The 20,318-nt window shown below is 46.7% G+C and overlaps 1 protein-coding gene across 1 annotated transcript in view; it reads left to right on the plus strand.

The window, feature by feature from the left end:
• The first annotated feature begins 11,872 nt into the window (after positions 1-11,872).
• The window catches only part of SCN8A (sodium voltage-gated channel alpha subunit 8), a 90,438-nt gene continuing 81,992 nt past the window's right edge, over positions 11,873-20,318 (plus strand). The window contains exon 1 of the mRNA XM_090056026.1: positions 11,873-12,138. The gene's annotated coding sequence lies outside the window, so the exon portion shown is untranslated. The remainder of the gene's footprint in view (positions 12,139-20,318) is intronic.

Raw genomic sequence — 20,318 nt, forward strand, 5'->3', positions numbered from 1 at the left:
ACTGGAGGTAGGCTTAGCTTGGGCAGCTGACCTAACCCCATAGAAGCAGAGTGATTTACTGGGAAGTACTGAGCCATGGAAAAAGTAAATTTCATCATTGCATTTAGGATCCATAGCGGGGCACCTCCCCATCTGTCTGCAGGAAAGGGTTTTCTGTTCTATGCTTGCGGAGGAGAAAGCAGGCTGTTCACTGCAGCTTGAGAAATTGCATCTCTTCCACTGTGCCTACCTGTGCTTCCCAGAATTGTCCCTATAAATCTTTTAGCTCTTTCCTCTGTACCTTTAGGTAGATAGGGTGGAACTTAAGCAATCAATAAAGTAATGAATTAGTTAGTATGTATGAGCAGTTCAGCTGTGTATGATGGGGCCCTATATAGCTAGCTCAAGTGATAGAAATCTGTGCATTTGGAGTAAGGAGGAGCAAGTTCTGTTTCTATTGACTCCAAGCAGTCATTGCTTCAATATTATTTGAATTGCAGTGGTGTGCAGTGGCCCCATCTGAGATCAGGGTCCATTTTCCTGGGGCCTGGATAGACACGAAGTGAGAGACTCTCCCTGCCCCAGGGACCTTGCAGACAAGACCAGTAAAGTGTGGAAGGGAGAGTGTCGGCACTGGATATAGGACCCAGATGCCTTGTTCTGGGGGCACTTAAAACCCTTAGACTGACCACAACCTTTCTATTTGATAATAGGCAAATTTATTGATATATAGTGGTAACAGAAAAAAAATCATTCAAGCAGTTCTATCAATACCAATCCTAGGGCTGCCATCAGACTCAAGATGCATCTGGCCCAATCACGAGCTTCACTCGGAGGTTCTCTCTTGAATGTCAGATGTCAGCAGCCTGGAGGTTGGAGGCCAAGGCCCAGTCCTCCAGTGGGGTGGATGAGATGAGCTGGTGGTGTTCCTTCTGTCCATGATGCCTCAGGTTTCCTCTCAAGGACCCCTCTTGGGGATGAGGACCCTTTGTTGCTCTAAATTTCCATTTTTGTTTAAATACTTTTCTTTATGACTTTTTTTCTTCATGGCTATCGCTGATTTGGTCTTTTTGTGGTCATCATATTGTTTATGTTCTGTCCTTCCAGCATATTCCTTTGTTTCACAAATCCATCATATGCACACATCCTAATTTGGGCTTTCCAGGTCTTTCCCTAATTTGGTCTGCTCCTCCAAAACTGTAACTTTCAGGCCCCCATTCCTAGGCCTTGTGAGCTAGTGCCACCTTCTCTCATATTATGGAACAGTGTTGTATATGCCCACAATTTCCCAGCCTGTGTGTATATCTGTTGGCTTTGTTGCTTGCCTGGATTAGATATCCTGTCTGCCTCAAAGGCTGTGAGAACTGTGTGTATGACAACCAGGCCTTTAGAAATCAGCTAACCCTTGCTGCTGTTCTGGGCTATTATTCGAATGTATCTACAAGCCAGTTCCCAGAAATAAACCTCTAAATACCATTTTCTAGCCAACAGAGAGTAGAGAGGGGAAGTGACTTGCCCAAGTTCACGTAACAAATCAGAGGCAAAGAACTCAAGTCTTCTTATTGCCCCTTCATTGTCCTGTCTGTTAAAATATGGCTTATCTTATACATTTGGATTGTACATTCTCTAGGGCAGGTACCAGTGTCCACCTATCAGACCTTTGTGCCTTAAAAAAATCCATGCTGCCTTGTAAAAGGCATGTTCACTCTCGCTCATTTGCTCACACCTTGACTGGAGGAGTTTATCAAGCATTCTCTGGGGAGATGTATTGCATTGGTTTGCTAGCAGTGGCTGCTCAGGAGCATCCTGAGGGCCGGGCTTGGGCTGGGGAGTTGGAAACTAAATCCTAGACAGCTAGAGAGACATGTACTACACATTGTGTTTCTTCTTAAAAGAGAGGTCCATCATCTCCATTTCAACCCCAGAACTTTGAAATAATTTTCAGGGAATTAGAAGATTCTTTATAGAGTTTTCAGTAAGGTATTTGTGTCCACAATAGTGCCTAGGGTAATCATTGGAGGTTGCTGGGTGCTGCACAGACCTATAGTGAGAGACTGCCCCAGTCTTTATGTGCTGCACTCTTATGAACAAGGGGTGGGAGAAAAATGCTAAAAGAACAGAGAGAGGGGAAGTATTTTTCCTTTGTATTTACATTCATAATTTGCTGTTCCCCTGAAAAGGCTTGTTGGGTGATGACTGATGTCACAGACAAGTGGTAGACCAGCTTTGATACTGAATTTCCAGGCCTCTCCTCTTAGCGTAAGCTATGTCCTTGAGATAAACCCAACATGACACAATGATGCTCATCTGTATGACAGCTTGGCACATGTGTAACTGTACCTGAAAACTGGGTTGTGCTTGTAAACCAAGCCCATAAATAATATATTGGGTTTGAAACTAGGTTGTTTTAGAATCTATTTTGAAGACATGCTGAGTTATCCTCTATAATTATTTAATTAATTAGTGTCATCATTTTGTCTGTCATGCTCAAAAAAATGTATTTGTGCTCACTTTTCTGGACTTTTAGTGTCTGATTTCAATTAGTTATGGTGTACTCTCAGTATCTGAGCAAAAATTGTCCTTTAACACCCTTATTTTAATTCTAACTCATAACACCCGTACCAAGGTGGCAGAGAATAGACAGCAACTGAATATAGAAAGAATGGCAAGAGTAAGACAAAGTGAAACAAATGAGCAAAGAGAATGTCATAGAAGAGATGCAATAGAAAGGCAAAGGGTTTCCATAGACAATAGAAGACAGGCTGTGGGAGACTCCATCCTGCGGGGGACCGAGGGGGCAATCTGCCACCCCGACCCCTTAGCCTGGGAAGTCTGCTGCTTCCCGGGGGCCCGCATCCGAGACATTGCGGAGAGGATCCCGCAGCTCCTCCGGCCCACAGACTACTACCCCATGCTCCTTATTCACGTGGGCACCAATGACAGGGCTCGGAGCACCCCCAGCCAGGTCATGAGGTGCTACAGGGAGTTGGGAGCGGGGCTTAGGGGTCTGGGAGCTCAAGTGGTGTTTTCATCCATCCTCCCAGTCTCGGGCTATGGGCTGAGGAGGGAGAGGAGGATCCACGCAGTGAACCAAAGACTGCGGCGCTGGTGTCATCGGGAAGGCTTTGGCTTCCATGACCACAGCCCGCTCTTTGGTGAGAGAGGCAGCGAGCTGCTGGGAAGAGATGGCCTCCACCTCTCTCCCCTGGGGAGGAGGCTCTTCTCAGCCAGGCTGGCTGACCTGCTCCACTGGGCTTTAAACTAAGCCCGCTGGGGGATGGGGGCATGACTGCCACTGCTGGCCTGCTGAGCGACTTGCAAAGCCAGCAGACCAAGGCACTTAAGGGAGACCACCCCTGCCCCAGCCCTGGCACAATCTGTGGGCAAGGCAAGAGCCCCCAAGGGCACACTCGCCTGCCTGTACACTAATGCCAGGAGCCTGGGCAACAAGCAGGACGAGCTCGTCCTCCTGCTCAGTGCAAAGAAATATGATGTCATTGGGATAACGGAGACCTGGTGGGACTCCACCCATGACTGGACCACGGGTATAGAGGGCTATACCCTGTACAGGAGGGATCGTGTTGACAAAAGGGGCGGGGGTGTAGCTCTCTATGTCAAGGAAAGCTACATGTCCCTGCAAGCTGATGTTGGTGACCGGCATGGACAGCTAGAGACCCTCTGGGTAAAAATTCATGGGGAATACGGCACAGGGGACACAACGGTGGGAGTCTACTACAGACCTCCCACTCAAAGTCCTGAGCTTGACCAGGAGTTCGCCCGGGAACCGACTGAGGCCGCTTGCTCCAGGACCTTGGTTGTCATTTCATAGATTTCATAGACATTAGGGCTGGAAGGGACCTTGGGAGATCATCGAGTCCAGCCCCCTGCCCAAAGGGCAGGAAGTCAGCTGGGGTCATAGGATCCCAGCAAGATAAGCATCCAGTTTACTCTTGAAGGTGTTCAATGTAGGTGCTTGAACCACCTCCGCTGGCAGACTGTGCCAGACCTTGGGGGCTCGGACAGGAAAGAAATTCTTCCTCATGTCCAGCCTGAAACGGTCTTGCAGGAGTTTGTGACCGTTCAACTTCATCATCCCTTGGGGCGCTCTGGTGAACAAACGTTCCCCCAGATCCTGGTGCTCACCCCGATAAACTTATAGGTGGCCATCAGATCACCCCTGAGCCTACGCTTTTCCAGGCTAAAGAGTCCCATGGCTCTCAGCCTGTCGTTGTAAGATCTGTTTTCCTGACCTCTGATCATGCGCCTGGCTCTCCTCTGGACTCTCTCAAGCTTCTCCACATCCTTTTTGAATTGTGGAGCCCAAAACTGGACGCAGTACTCCAGCTGCGGCCTCACCAAGGCCGAGTACAAGGGGAGAATGACGTCCCGGGATTTGCTCGAGAAGCATCTATGGATGCACGCCAGCATTTTGGTCGCTTTACTAGCCGCAGCATCGCATTGCAGGCTCATGTTCATCTTGTGGTCAATGATGACCCCCAAGTCTCTTTCTTCTGTAGTGCTAACCAACGTAGCACTGCCGAGCCTATAAGGGTGCTGCAGGTTTTTCCTCCCAAGGTGGAGAACCTTGCATTTTTCGGTGTTAAACACCATGAGGTTCTCGTCTGCCCATTTGCTGAGCTTGTCCAGGTCAGCCTGGATCACCCGCCTGTCCTCTGGCGTGGATGCTTTGCCCCAAAGTTTGGTGTCATCGGCGAACTTGGCCAGTCCACTCCTGACTCCAATGTCCACATCGTTAATGAAGATGTTGAACAGTATGGGTCCCAGGACAGAGCCTTGGGGCACCACAATGAGTGACTGCCATCAATCACAACCCTCTGGGTCCGACCACGAAGCCAATTTCCCAGCCAGCGGATCGTGGTGGAGCCAAGGCCACAACTGGGCAGTTTGGCCAAGAGGTGATCATGGGATACCAGATCAAAAGCTTTTTTGAAGTCAAGATATATGACATCAATCTCTTCTCCCTTGTCCAGGTGATAGGTCACCTGGTCATAGAAGGAAATGAGATTGGTCAAACAAGACCTACCTGCAACAAACCCGTGCTGGCTATCCCTTAGGATGTCAGCCTGGGCCAGTCCATCAAGGATGGCCTCCTTAATAAACTTTTGTCATGGGTGACTTCAATTACCCGGACATCTCCTGGGAAGATCACTCAGCAAAATCCGAGTGGTTGCAAAGCTTTCTCTCGTGCGTGGATGACCTCTACCTGACTCAAGAAGTCTATGGGCCAACGAGAGGCAAAGCGCTGCTCGACCTGGTACTGGCTGTGGGGGACGACCTAATTGGCGACCTAGTGATCGATGGGAAGCTGGGTGACAGTGACCACGAGCTGATCACCTTCACCATCCGCCATAAAGCTGGCAAGTCAGTCAGCAACACAGAAGTCCTTGACTTCAGAAAAGCCGACTTTGACAAGCTCAAGAGGCTAGTCAGTCAGGCCCTCAGGGACCATGACCCCAGGGAGATGGGAGTTCAAGAAGAGTGGTTGCTTCTCAAGGAAGTGATCCTCAATGCACAAGCTAAATCTATCCCAACACGGAGGAAAGGCAGCAAGAAGGCACAGCAGCCCCCCTGGCTCTCCAGGAACCTAGCGGACCTCCTGTGGCTAAAAAGGAAAGCCTACAAAGGATGGAGGACAGGATTCACCTCCAAGGAGGATTACTCTGCGCTGGTCCGGTCCTGCAGGGAGCAAACCAGGAAAGCCAAGGCTGCAGCTGAACTCCAACTAGCTTCAGGCATCAAGGACAACAAAAAGTCCTTTTTCAGGTATGTGGGGAGCCGGAGGAAAAGCAAGGGCAATGTTGGACCCCTGCTAAACCAGATGGGGCAACTGACAACTGACGCCCAGGAAAAAGCCAACCTATTAAATTGGTACTTTGCATCAGTCTTTCATCAGTCACATGGGATGCCCATGCCTGCTATGGGACAGGGAAATCTGGGTGAGGGGGATCCCCTACCCTCCATAAATGCTGACCTCGTGAAGGAACACCTTGAGAAGCTGGATACCTTCAAGTCAGCCGGCCCTGACAACCTGCACCCCAGGGTACTCAAGGAGCTGGCGAGCATCATAGCCCAGCCCCTGGCACAGATCTTTGAAAACTCCTGGCGCTCTGATGTAGTGCCTGAAGACTGGAAGAAGGCCAATGTGGTGCCGATCTTCAAAAAAGGGAGGAGAGTGGATCCGGCTAACTACAGGCCCATTAGCCTGACTTCTATCCTGGGGAAGATCCTAGAAAAGTTTATTAAGGAGGCCATTCTTGAGGGACTGGCCCAGGCTGACATTCTAAGGGATAGCCAGCACGGGTTTGTTGCGGGTAGGTCTTGTTTGACCAATCTCATTTCCTTCTATGACCAGGTGACCTATCACCTGGACAAGGCAGAAGAGGTTGATGTCATATATCTTGACTTCAAAAAAGCTTTTGATCTGGTATCCCATGATCACCTCTTGGCCAAACTGCCCAGTTGTGGCCTTGGCTCCACCATGATCCGCTGGCTGGGAAATTGGCTCCGTGGTCGGACCCAGAGGGTTGTGATTGATGGCAGTCACTCATCGTGGTGCCCTGTGACCAGTGGGGTCCCGCAAGGCTCTGTCCTGGGACCCATACTGTTCAACATCTTCATTAACGATGTGGACATTGGAGTCAGGAGTGGACTGGCCAAGTTCGCCGATGACACCAAACTTTGGGGCAAAGCATCCACGCCAGAGGACAGGCGGGTGATCCAGGCTGACCTGGACAAGCTCAGCAAATGGGCAGACGAGAACCTCATGGTGTTTAACACCGAAAAATGCAAGGTTCTCCACCTTGGGAGGAAAAACCTGCAGCACCCTTATAGGCTCGGCAGTGCTACGTTGGTTAGCACTACAGAAGAAAGAGACTTGGGGGTCATCATTGACCACAAGATGAACATGAGCCTGCAATGCGATGCTGCGGCTAGTAAAGCGACCAAAATGCTGGCGTGCATCCATAGATGCTTCTCGAGCAAATCCCGGGACGTCATTCTCCCCTTGTACTCGGCCTTGGTGAGGCCGCAGCTGGAGTACTGCGTCCAGTTTTGGGCTCCACAATTCAAAAAGGATGTGGAGAAGCTTGAGAGAGTCCAGAGGAGAGCCAGGCGCATGATCAGAGGTCAGGAAAACAGATCTTACAACGACAGGCTGAGAGCCATGGGACTCTTTAGCCTGGAAAAGCGTAGGCTCAGGGGTGATCTGATGGCCACCTATAAGTTTATCGGGGTGAGCACCAGGATCTGGGGGAACGTTTGTTCACCAGAGCGCCCCAAGGGATGATGAAGTTGAACGGTCACAAACTCCTGCAAGACCGTTTCAGGCTGGACATGAGGAAGAATTTCTTTCCTGTCCGAGCCCCCAAGGTCTGGCACAGTCTGCCAGCGGAGGTGGTTCAAGCACCTACATTGAACAACTTCAAGAGTAAATTGGATGCTTATCTTGCTGGGATCCTATGACCCCAGCTGACTTCCTGCCCTTTGGGCAGGGGGCTGGACGCGATGATCTCCCGAGGTCCCTTCTAGCCCTGATGTCTATGAAATCTATGAACAGACAACAACGGATTCAATGAAGACGAAATTGAGGAACATAGTTGTAGATTGATGAACATGGTGTGCCAATTTCGTTACTCTTTAAACTTCCAAGCTGAAAGACCATCAGATGGCCAATTCCTGAGCTGTCATAAGGGTAAAGTGATTCCACCTCCAAGAAGACTGTTTCCAGAGTATAAGCAGGATTTGATAACAAAACAGAACAACAAGCGTTACCAGAACTTTAAAAAAAACATTCAGTCATACAACAGTGCATTGTCTGTTGAGCAAAGGCCATTGTGATGAGATGTATGATTCACAGACTGTGTGGAGGATTGAATCCAAATGCACCATGCATGGAAAATCATCAATGTCTGAAGAAATATCCAAAGGAGTTTAGAGAGGAGACGCTTGGAAATGTTGATGGATACCCACTGTATAGCAGGAGACCAGGCAGAACGGCTCAAGTTGGTAATGACACAGTGGATAGCAGAAACATGGTACCCTATAACAAGTAGCCTATTTTTTGCCCATCATTTTTGACAGGCTTTTATGCTAGTAGACAAATAAATCCCATAACCCTTTGAATCAAGAGCCTGGCCTTGGATCACAGCCACAGGGGTTGGCCAGGGTGCTACTGGAGGTTCTCAGCACTATCAGGTGCTAAGACCCTTCCAACTGAGGTTCCATTCTTTCTGCTCACATTGGCATCAGTGGGCATTGAGAGTGCTTTGAATATTAGAGGCTTGGGTGAAATCCTAGTGTTTTGAAATCGGTGGGAGTTTTGACACAGTTTCAACAGAGCCAGGATTTCACTGTTGGTACTTCTAGCCAGGAAGCATCAGAACTTGGACACTTCCTTCAAAAGAGAGCAAGCAAGGTTTGTAGCTGTTCGCCCGAGCACAAGAGAAGATACTTTAGTTCCATATCTAAAAAGCCACAATTTTCTTTGGATATCAGTTTTCGACTCTTTCTTTTCAGCACTGGCTGCATCTCCTTTCTGTGCTTAAAGAGGAAACCTAGCGTTGCTTCTCGTGATATCACCCAAAAAGACTGCACAGTTTCAATAAGGTCAATATTCAGTCTTGAATATGGCAGTTGGTTATATGCATTACTTGTGGGCTGTAGTCGCATGTCATTAGGGTTAGGATTTGAGTTGTTTGGGAATTTTTTTGACAAAAGCTAGCCAAGAAATGCCTTTTTACTGAAACCAAAAGGTCTTGCTGGAAAAAATCTGTTTTGGTGAACTTCCTGTTTAAAAAATTCTAGTTTCAAAATGTCCCTTTCACTATTTTCAAAATGAGCACATGAGAAGTTATTTCTTTCTGCTCAAAATATATTTTTGTCATGAAACATAATTTAAGTAAAATTTTAAACAAAAAAAGTGCGGATGTGTTTGATTGACCCGATCCAAATATTTGTTGTGTTTTTTGAATTGTGAATATTTTTGAGATTTCAATTCCTTGTCCTTTTTTCAGGGCTAGAAAATTACTGAAAATTCTAACAGGATGAAAACAATTGCCCACCCTTCTCTATGTATCATAGATATTTTGCAATACCATTTTAAGAGTGTAATTGTTTTGCAGTCTTTAGGGGTTATGTGTACTCTGGTTTGAGGAACATTGATCTAGGGGTTTCAACCAAGTCACAGTTCAGTTTTGCTAGGCACAGTATGAACATGTAGTAAATGGAAAGCCCTGCTCCAAAGAGCTTGCAATCTACTTGCATTCAACCTAAACTTTTGGGTAAAGGTCTTGACATGCCATGGAAAATACTTCATTTCTGTTTATTCTCTGAACAGGAAATGAAGGTGCAGCAGAAAAGATAGCAGTCTGAGAGATGAGGATTTGGAAAAGGGCGATGATGCAGAAAACAGTGGATGTGTGTGCAGCTATCATAGATTTAGAGGAAGTTATTGTAGGAGTTGAGAAGATAACTGAAATGGTTTAAATAGTTAATTCTATTTATATTTACAGCAATGGGATTTTTAACTAGCAAGCACAAAAACAGTTTTTGTTTTTTGATTTAAAAAAATTGTCCTGTGTTTATCTCAGCTAGAGGCTCAAGCAAGTTGTAGGCCTCTAGTGCTGGAGAGTGCACAGATATGTCATAAATGAAAGTCCCTGCCCCAGTTATATGCAAATGATCTCAAAAGTACCATAGTACACATCTCCAGGAATAGCTCAAATGTATTGCACAGCTGGCCAGTTTTCTAAAGACACAGGATGTGGTGTAAACTATTTTTAAAAACTGGGGTTTTTTTGTCATTGTTGTTTTGGAGGGTTTTTTAATTGTTTTTTGGGGGAAAAGGGTTTATAACAAATATTATGTATAGTAAGCATCACTTTTTCTGTATAGCTCCTTTGCTATAAGTCCTATGTGTGCACGGGGGGCAGAGCATGGGGTGGCTGGTGGAGCATGGTGAGGTTTGCATTTTCTTATATACAAAAGTTTCTCAGTGTTTGGGATTTAGGAAGTTGGTCCAGGGCTCAGATTCCTCTAAAAATAATTAAAGGAACACATTTACAAAGGCCCTGTTTTTTTTCCAGAGGGCTGGGGCTTACCTAACCACTTCAATGACTGCTGCAACTCTTGGCTCTTCTGTGAGTGTGCCCCTCTCCCATGGGGCTGGGGCCCTTAGCAAGTCTGAAATTGGTCCCATAAAATAAGTGGCTGCTTTTCAGAATTTTAAATGGGTTTAAGCATGTGTGCTGCCTTAATCTGAACCTACAAACACTCATAGAGCCTCCAGTGCAGTGGATACAGTGGGTAAAATCTAAGTCTTTCACAGATACTTGGACACTTTTGGAAAAAAGGTATCTAATTGACATCAGTCAGACTTAAGTGCTTGCTGAAATTAAACAACAGACTCCCTGTGCCTGAAGAAGTGTAACTGCACCCGAAAGCTTGCTAAAAGCCTTTTCCCAACTACTCAGTTGGTCTAATAAAATATATCACTGCTTAAAATAAAGTAACTTTTGTAATGACATTTTAAACTAAGAGAAGCATTTTCTGCTTTAATTACACATACCAATGAAGCACTAGTTCAAAAAACATTCAGACAAGTGTTGACCTGGGATTGTACTGGGGCCTGGGGTACAGCCCACACAGGTCCAGCTGGAGGGGAGAGTTTTTCCAAAACTCCCTTCTTCCCAAAAGGAAGCTGGGAAGTAATTTGTGATTTGTTTTTTTCCAAATGGTTTCAAATCAGAACATCTAGACCAAATTCGGTGTCAAGGTATATAAGCTGTGTACTTTATCTAAACACAAAGTATGCTACTTTAGCTTCACTGGAGGAAGCAGAGTGGTACAACACCACAGCTTATACACAATACAGGCAAAATTATATTCGTACACAAGTGCATTACATCAGTGTAACTGTCCTGTTGGGGGAAGAGGAGTAAGCATTATAAGTATTACCTGTTTAGCTGCTTCTGCACTAGGGGGACTGGAGCCCTTTAACCTCAGTGGTAAAAATGAACTAAGGAAACCACTTTTGTACTAAGGAAAGTGGTTCAAAACTGTGTGTAGACAAGGCCTTATGCTCAGACAGGTCTAGACCAACTTGCTGATATGTAAAGGGAAACTAAAGCCATGTCCAGTTGCATGCCAGTTTAACTCAAATCCATTTTCAAATTGATTTAATGGACCTGGTGCAAATACACTTACACTGGGTCACCGTTGGTTTATATCATTTTGATGCAGCTTCTGAATTACCGGCAAGCCCAGCCACTATTAGATTGGTTTGAATCTAGTCGGACTCCTTGAGCTGTGCATTGTCTGTATCCGAACCAGGCTGCAAATGCCTTGAGAGGCTCTGTCCAGGCCACCTCTTCCTTTCTGCAATGTTTGGAGAAGCTGTAGGCCGAATCCTGCTTCATTGCACTCTTGTAAATGTTAAGAAATGTTGGTCTAATACAAGATGTCAGACAAGGTTCTTTGGGTGAATCTGATAAGAAACGTTGGTGACTTCAGTGAACTTGCTCCAGACTTACAGCACTGTAAGTGAGAGTTAAGTTGTGCAGCTCTCCTGTAATGCTGAGGTCTTGCTGAGCGGTGTGGGTCCTTATTGGGCAAAGGGGAACAAAACGTCCCTACCTCTGTGTTGGTAGACAGTGGGTATCAGTGCTTGGTAAAAGGAAGCCCTGCGTTTGTGCAGGGCCCAGCTCTCCAGTGTGTGCTCGGGGCTGCACGGTGGGTTCTTAGCAGTTGCGGAGCGCGGCGGGAAGTGTCCCGGCCGGGCCCTCGGGGGCACCGGTGCGCATTTGGAAGCCGGGACGAGGGCGATCGCGGCCGGGCCTGCCCCCGCCTCCCTCCCTCCCCCTCTCCCCGCTCTGCACAGCCCCGGAGCAGGGGGGAAGCGGCCGGCGCCCGTCCCCAGTCCCCGCCCCGGCCGCTCCCCGGGCCGGCGGAGGAGGGCAGGATCGCTGCCACGCTCCCTGCAGCGCTGCCGAGAGTCATCAATTATGCAAGGGAGCCGCGCTGCACCGGGGGAGGCAGGGAGGTAGCGCACCAAGATGGCGACAACCGCAGTTCCCCCCGCAGCCCGCCCGCCTCTGCAGTCCGGCCGCGCCTCGCGGGACTCGCGCTAGAGCCGCCGCCGCAGTAAGTGCCCGGGGCCGGGGCCGGGGCCGGGGCGGGGGGCCCGGCCCGGCCCGGCCCGGCCTGCTTCGCCCTCGCCTCCCCCGCCGCGGGCTTTGCCGCAGAGCGATTCGCGGCCCCCGGCCTCCTCCCCCGCACCGGGGCTGCTGCTCCCTCTCCTCCCCCGGTCCCGGGCCGGGCCGAGCTCTCCTGCGAGCGCGCCCCCCTCCCGCGGAGCTGCCGCGTCCCTCCTCCGCTCCCCAGCAGCGGCGGCGGCGGCGGCGGCGGCGGCAGCCGGGGATGTCCCACCCCCGGGCGCGGGGGAGGTGGAGCTGCGGGGGAGCCGCAAGGGGTGGCCTTGAGGCTTCCACCCAGCCCGGCGCCTGCCGCTGCGTCCGGGCGGGGGCCGCTTCTCCGCTCCCCATGGGTGTCGGCTCCCGGCGCAGGGCGGCTGCGAGCGGCTGGTCGGAGGTAAAGCGGCCGGGGGGCGCCTGGCAGCGCTTCTGGAGGGGGCGGCCTGCCGGGCAGGGGCGGCGGGGGGTTGGGGACGACACTGCGGGCGCGGTGAGCGTCTGCCCGGGACTGGGCCCCTTGCAAATGGCCGGCATGAGACTGCCGGGGAGCAGCTTTCCTCGGGGGGGGACCTGCCTTGTGACCGGCTCCTGTACCACTGCAGCATTTCCCCCGTGGGGACCCACGAGCCGGGCGCCCTGCCCTTCCCACGGCAAAAAAAGGGACTGTTTTGGGGGGAGGGGGTTGTCGTGGCCTGCCCCCCCTCCCCCGGTCCCCAAGCAGAGGCTCTGGGGGGGAGGAGGGGGTCATGCCTGCCGGCTCCGGTCCTCACCGCGCAGATGTGCCCGGTAAGAGAAGTCCCGTGCGCGGGGGCAGGGCGTGGGGCGGCTGGCGGAGCTGGGTGAGGTTTGCATTTTCTGTGCTGTGCTGGAGTCTCGTGGAAGCGGATCAAGCTACAGGACAAGTTGTCGGTGTGTGGACAGTGTCGGGGAATAGCCCATCATGGCAGTCGTCGTCTTTGAATTCCTCTCCCAGGCAGCTGGATTTGGGAGCTTGGTTTCATGTGCAGCCGGGGCTGGCTGATCTCTGGCGGGGAAAGCTCGCCCGGGTGTGCGAGTCGTGGTGCTGAAAGGACAGCTCCCGTGTCCGGCGGAAGGCGGCCGGCCGGGGCCGCTGAGGGTGCAGCCGGTTTATGTAAGCCGGGTCTTACCTGGGCCTGCTGCCTGCTCTCTACAGCGTGCCCTCTCCGATTTGGCAGTGACATTTTGTTACCAGAAAAAAACTTTTATAAAGCATTAGAGAGCGGTTTAAAAGTGTCTTAATTCTTTGAGATGCAATAACTTCAGTGATATCAAATTACAGCGTTGGTTTCTAAAGTAATAAACAGCACGGCATCACCCATAGCTACTTTAAAATACCATATGATGTGGAGCTGCTGTAAGCAGGCTGGTAGGCTGATAGGCCTTATCTACCAACACATTGCATCAAAATACATATGTAGATACTTAGTGGCTTCTTTACTATTCATTCCATCCAGGAAGAGCACACGCCAACTGCAGATGCTTCCTCAGCCTCACGAAGGGTATTTAAACCCGAACGCTTGCTAAGAAGAATTTTTCCAACTATCTGAGTTGGTCTAATAAAAGATATCAGATTTACCCAAAGAGCCTTGTCTGACTATGTAGATGCTTAGCATTTTTAGCTTTTAGGGGGCTACTGTAGGGTTATTACTTACCAGATTGATCATTGTTTGCAAGTTGTACCATAGACACACTCATTTATATTGGGTGAAAGAACTAGTCCCATCACAAGTAATTTAAATTGTTACCTGAATTCTTACCCACAGGCAATTGCTAGATCATGAAACAGATACTACAATTCTCTCATATTATTGCTCAAGCATTGCTTAGCGGATCAGGGATAATTGTATGAGGCTTCTTGAATGGAGCTGCAAACCCATGCTTGATAACCGGTGGAAAGAGAGAGAGTGATTGGGTGTGGTGAGAAAGTAGAAGTAGATGTATATCCTCCTTCCAGCCTCAGCTGAAGGTAAGTCAGTGTCCAGTGAGTTAGAAATAGATCCACTTTCTAACTCATCTACCACTTTCTTAGATGCCTTGTCTGAAGTCCTTTGAGGCGTTTTAAATGCAGTCTTTGTATACAAAACTGATGTGATTCCAGTAAATACCAGCTGATGGTTACCACTTTTCAATGGTTTGAAGTGTAATAATCGGCACCAAGGGCTGTATGTAAATCCTAGAGCATACATTGCCCATAGTCACGTGACTTCCATTCATTATTGATTGCCTTCCTGCTGAGGTGGTTGCAATAGTCATTGAAATAAGTAAATACACTGGAATCAATAATCCTATTGATTTATTCACAGCAATGGTCTGAATTAAGAAAGGCATGGTAAAAGAACAAAACAAAAGTATTTAAAAATTAAAGTAAGGTTCTTGGCAAGTAAGAATTCATATGTAGAAGCTAAAGGTCACAGAAAGCATTCAGTAGGTTGAACTAGAAAGCACAGATGACTCATATTTAGAATACAGAGCCTATAAACCCCAGGCTATTGGTTTGAATCCAGCCTGGTTTGGAAGCGATTGAAAACTCATCCGATCTGATGGTTGTTTGACCTCTTGCAGTGAATGGGTTGTCTTGGCCCTACTCCCTAGTGAGAGAGTATCTATATCAGAAACTCAAAGGAAACTATATCCTGCATCAGAGAAGTTTGGGGATCCTTGACTGTGAATTTTATACCTTTAACAAGCGTGAAATAAGCAATTTAAAAAATGGAAATATAGAAAAAACTGCTTTTTTTCTGAGGCCATTGCTGGTCCTTTTTGGGGAGAAGATATGTGGCAGATTGGGGAGGTTTTAAAAAATTCTTAGGTCTTGGCATTTCCCATTGAAAACAAAAGAAAATCCCCATTTCCACATACCCCTGGCATAGCCATTCAGAGTGGAGGGGGTGCTGGAAGATGTGCTCTGGTACAAGAATAGGCACTTATGTTAGTGCCCAAATGGGAATTGTGGGATTCTGAGCTCCTTTTGAAATCTGTTCTTTTCTCACAGAGGCAACAAGGTTCTCAAGGCATAAAACATGCCTCAAAGAATGTGTGCATGTGTTTAATTTAAACTACCTCATCTCTGTAGTTTGCTGCTTTAGGCGCAGTGCATTGAAGAGTGGTATGACAAATTAGGTGCCTCTCGGAGTTTGCCAGTCGGGGGTACAACTAGTACCGGTAGTTAGTATCTTATGATATTGCAAGTTGGGTATGTTATAGAATGGGAATTTTAGCTTAACTGTGTACAATTTAGAAAAAAAAAGTTGTTTTATTATCAACATATAAACATTTGTAGTAACATAGGACTCCCAGCTGCCCCTGGGCCCTGTTATGTGAAATTCTATGTGGCCACTGGTGAAGGGACCCTCCTTGTTGTGCACATTAAGTATAGCTGATCCTGCCTGGGGACAGGGGGTGGATGAGAGCACCTATGAAGTCCCCTTTTGGTGCTATCATCTATGATTTTTGCGGTGATCATAGAGCAAGTGGTTTATCACTTAGGAATATGTATGGCAAAATGCCCTCTTGACCGTTCAAGGCTGTGTCAGGTTTTCCTCCTCCCTAGCACTACACCAAAGTCTTATTACAAATAAGGTTGTTGTAAAAAGACTGATCCAAAGTTAGGGGAACATTTATCTGTTCTTTCTCCAGTTGTCTCCCATAACAGAGCATTATTCCTGCCTAAAGGAACACCTTGGTACATGAGTTGCAGGTGGGCACTAATGGCCAGTAGGGGCAAAGACCACAGTGGGTGTTTAAAATTGCTCTTTTGTATCTTTTGAAGGCAGGACATTTCAGTGTGTAAAAGTCTTCACTAGCTGGCAATTTTAGGCACTCGCTCCAGGGTATTCACACTCCTCTTGTGGAAGCTGTGCAGCCAGACAGATGCAAGTGTTTTATATTTGAAAATAATATTTTAACATCTTTAATTCCAAGAGGAATCGCTTTCAAATGGGATAATAAAGCTTTGGGTTTTATGCTCTTAAGTACAGTCCTTATCAGAAGGGAAAGCAGAAAATCTTGAGAATGAATAAAGGTAGCTGCCTTCCCACTTACTTTCACTCAACCTAGGTACATGGTTATTTATTTATATTGCAGTAGTTGCTGGGAGCCCCAGTCACAGATGAGATCTCCACAGCGCAAGGCAAAGTATTAGGACACAGAAAAAATCTGGTCCTTGCCCAAAGTGCTAATGATCAAATAGAAGATGTACTCCTTGATTATTATTTTTTTTTACCTGGCATTTCTGGAGAACAGAGTGATGATGCTAGTCCATGTGGTAAATAGTGATTACATTGGACTAACTACCTGTATAGCTAGCTTTTTGTATAAGTGAACCTAATGTCATGAAGTGCTGCATACTAGAGGGTCCCCTCCATTTCAGTGGGAGTTCAGAGAACTTCTGCTGGCAAATCAGGCCATGTATGTTGCATGAATAAATCAACAATGGATCGGCATCTGAGATTTCCTAATGTTCTGGCACATAAACAGTTGAGTTGGTTAGGTTTTGCAATGTTAAATGCCTTCCACTAGATCTGTCATACGTTCTTAAATAAAAAATGAAATTCTTTTGTTGAAGTTTTTGCCAAGTTCTTTCATGCCTGTCTACTGGTCTGTCATCCTATGTGTATTTTAAGGCAGGGCAAAACCTAGGGTCAAAGGCGTTTTATAAACCTGAATATACATATTTGGGAGTGCGATGAAGCTGCCACATTCAAGAACATCTGCGGTTAGTTAAGGACCACCTCTGGCAGTAGCTAGTTTTCTTTAGCCAGAGAGATGATAGCTGTGACAGCCTTGAGTAAGGGTGTTTGAAAGCCAGGCCAGTAATCTTGAGCTATTCTAACAAGTGTGCATTTAAAAATTGCTGAAGAAAATGTGGCTTTCCGCCTAGTTGTTTCTGTCTGTCAATCATTTATTTGTGTTATGATAGTTCCTATAAGCCCCACCTAAAATCAGGGCCCTGCTCTGCTGGATCCTACATACCATGTGAGATGGTCACTGCTCCAAAAAACTTACAGCCCAAATAGCATAGACATAGGATGGGATGGCAAACAGAAGCACGGAATGAAGCTATGCAGAGAAAGCGATACTCCTCTTCAGTAGCTTCATTTCCCTGGTGGAGTCTGTCTGCATTACACAATTTACTGGAAGGGGAGAAGGTCTGTTAGGTTCCTTCCAGGCCATCTACCTGCTGTGAAGGATTGTTCGCTACAATTCTTTTCTGGTGTTTTCTCTAACTTAATTTTAAAGGGCGTTCTTAGATACAGATACACGCATGCATGCACTGGTGCGCCTCTGAGCTATATAAACTATATACTCACGGTGCAAGCAGCTGAGATGCAATTGTGAATGACTGAATCTTGCAAATCGATAAATGAACAAATGCATTAAAGCAAAGATAGTGCCTCAGAATATGTTTTGTTAATTTATTTTGGTAATCAGCTTTAATGATTTATGATAATGCTACATAATGGGCCATAAGTACTCCGCAGGGAATACTTACAAAAATAATTAAATCTTGATAAGTGAACACCTCAATATTGTACTCTTTTCCTCTTAAACCTTTTACTTTTGAGGGTGCATAGGTAGGTATGTTGGGAGGGGATAGCATTTTGTGTTTGAGCTCCAGACTCCTGGGGAGAAATCCTGGCTTCACTGAAGCCAATGAAAGTTATAACACTGACTTCAGGGAGGCCAGGGTTTCATTGCCAATACATATGTATTCTTAGGTGGAGGTGATTTGAACTGTTCCCACTGATTCCACTGGATAGTCCACCGAGCCAATGGTGCTTTATTGGGATATTGAACAAGGTGCTAAATTCTTCAGTAGCTAACAGTAGAAACACGGAGGATTTCCCTTTTGCCATTAATGATTTCAGCATCTCTTCTGATTGATTTGTTTATGCCTTCTCTATCTTAGAGAGAGACTGACTGTGCTAAGTGCACATTGGAATAGGCTGAGTTTCAGCAAGACTACATGCACATCTGCTCACAAGTGTTTTTAATGGTGATGTGGGTACAGACAAGTTGAAATAGTCCAAGTATTCCTTTTGCCCTGTCCCGGTGGCCATTTGTTATGTATTGCTTCTGAGAGTTGAGCTGAGAAACTGGCATAGACCCAGAATTGCCTGACTGAATCAGACATGATGTCCAGGTAACCCAGTATTGTGTCTGATAATGACAAGTTCTAGGTGAAGCAAGGTGCACTAAACTTTGTGTTGGGCATAGATGAGACAGCTTGTCCGTAGGGAGCTTCCCTCCTTCTCCCATTTCTTCATTCATTCCTTTATTAAAGGCGGTTAGTTATTTGCATGGCAGTAGCACCTAGGATTCCCACCCAGGGACCAGTTCTCAGGATGCAAAGTTTTATATAAGCACTGGTCAGAAATGGTCCCTGCCCAAAGAGTTTTTAGTCTGCCCTAAAAGAGGACTTACGGACTTTCCAGAGGATTTGCTTTTGTTCATACTGATGTATTTCTGGGTGTTTCTACTGTCTATATAAATGTGCAGTCCATTTATTGAATCCTGCTAAACAGGGGCTACATTGTTGAGAAGCACATGAGAAATGTGTGTTTCAGCCTTCAGTGGGACTCTCGCTTCTAGGTCAGTTTGGTGCTGTTAGAAGTCTTGACAGTGATCCCTAGAACGGTTCAGGCTCTGTTTAGGGAATGAAGTTGTATATATGAGAGCTAAAATGGTGCAGGGCAGGCCCGCAGGGATTATTAACCTGATTCCACATGGCCAGCATGTTTAAATCTGTGCAATGTAACTGGGCCACCTATCAATGGTTCACTTTTTCTAGTGTACAAATGTTCGGAAAGGTAGGCACTGGGGGAAAGACCTTGCATTTCATAAAGCCTGTCTTGATGCAGGATGGTTCCTGCTCAGGAGGTGCCTCTTCTCATCTCATCTCAGCTCTGCCAGCTGTTTAAACACAAGCATTTAGGAATGTGCCTTTTAAAACTCAGATTTGTTTCATTTCCTCCCTGTTGAGCCTTGCTTTTACAGCTTTAAATTATTTACATTGATTTATGCTGAATCATGAAACCAAGGTGGTAGGCAACTGGTCCCAGGCTCCGTTTTGGCCTCTTGGTTGTGTAATAGTACAAATAATGTGTAAAAAGATTTTGTACCAGAGGAGACTAATCCAAACCTTGCATAGCACCCTGTGCTTGTTTCCTTACTGCTGTCCCCCATATTGGGTCTGTGTGCTGCACTGGGGTTGTGGTATCTTAAGAAACCAGAAAGTTAATTTAGCAAAGTTCAAACAGAAATAAGATGCAGTTGTTCTAATCATGAGGATAACTAGCCATGGAAATGGCTCACCAAGGGATGTGGTGAATTCTCCATCAGTTGGGACTATATTGAGACAAGATGTCTTTTTAAAAATACCATGGCTTAGCCACAGGTTGTTCCCAATTCAGGAAGCTCTGGGTGACATACTTTGGCCGATGTTATGCAAGAAGCCAGACTAGATGATCATAGCAGTTTTTATTAGCTTGAATATTGATGAAATCTCTAAGTCCAAGATTCCTCATTGGCCACATACCTAATGAACAGTTACCTCACTAGAAACTCTAAGGTTTCTGGGTCCTTGCCTGGGAATCCCAAGACTTATTCTGTTCCCAACTCTGCTACTAATCTCCTGCGTGTGTGGCTCTGCATAAGTTGTTTCCTCTTTCTGTACCTCTTGTTACATCAAGGGTTTGTCCCATCTATTTAGATAGCATTCTTTGGGATCAGGAAAGTAGGAAAACATACAGAACCTAACACAATGAAGACTAATAGTGGGGTCCCTAGATGCCACTGTGATATGAATAATTACAACTGAGGGGAGAATGAATCCAGTGCTGAGCAACATTGAAAATCCCCCCTAATAATTAACAAATTTGAAGCACAAGAAGGAATGAAATTCAGCTCACTTAGCTGTGCTGCCTCTACAGACTATAGTGAAATAAAAAAAAAAAAAGTGTAATTGTACTGAAATAAGCAGATCTCAGTCTGAATTCACCCAGGAAACAGATGTGCTGAGTAGGAACATGCTATATTGTCCCTTCCTATATAGCTTATTTTCTCAGAAGGCATGCATACTCTTTTAACTGTTTAACTCTGAACAGAATT

This window comes from Crocodylus siamensis, chromosome 6 (genome assembly GCF_052110815.1).
Source record: "Crocodylus siamensis isolate JL-2025a chromosome 6, ASM5211081v1, whole genome shotgun sequence".
NCBI classification, from domain to species: domain Eukaryota; kingdom Metazoa; phylum Chordata; order Crocodylia; family Crocodylidae; genus Crocodylus; species Crocodylus siamensis.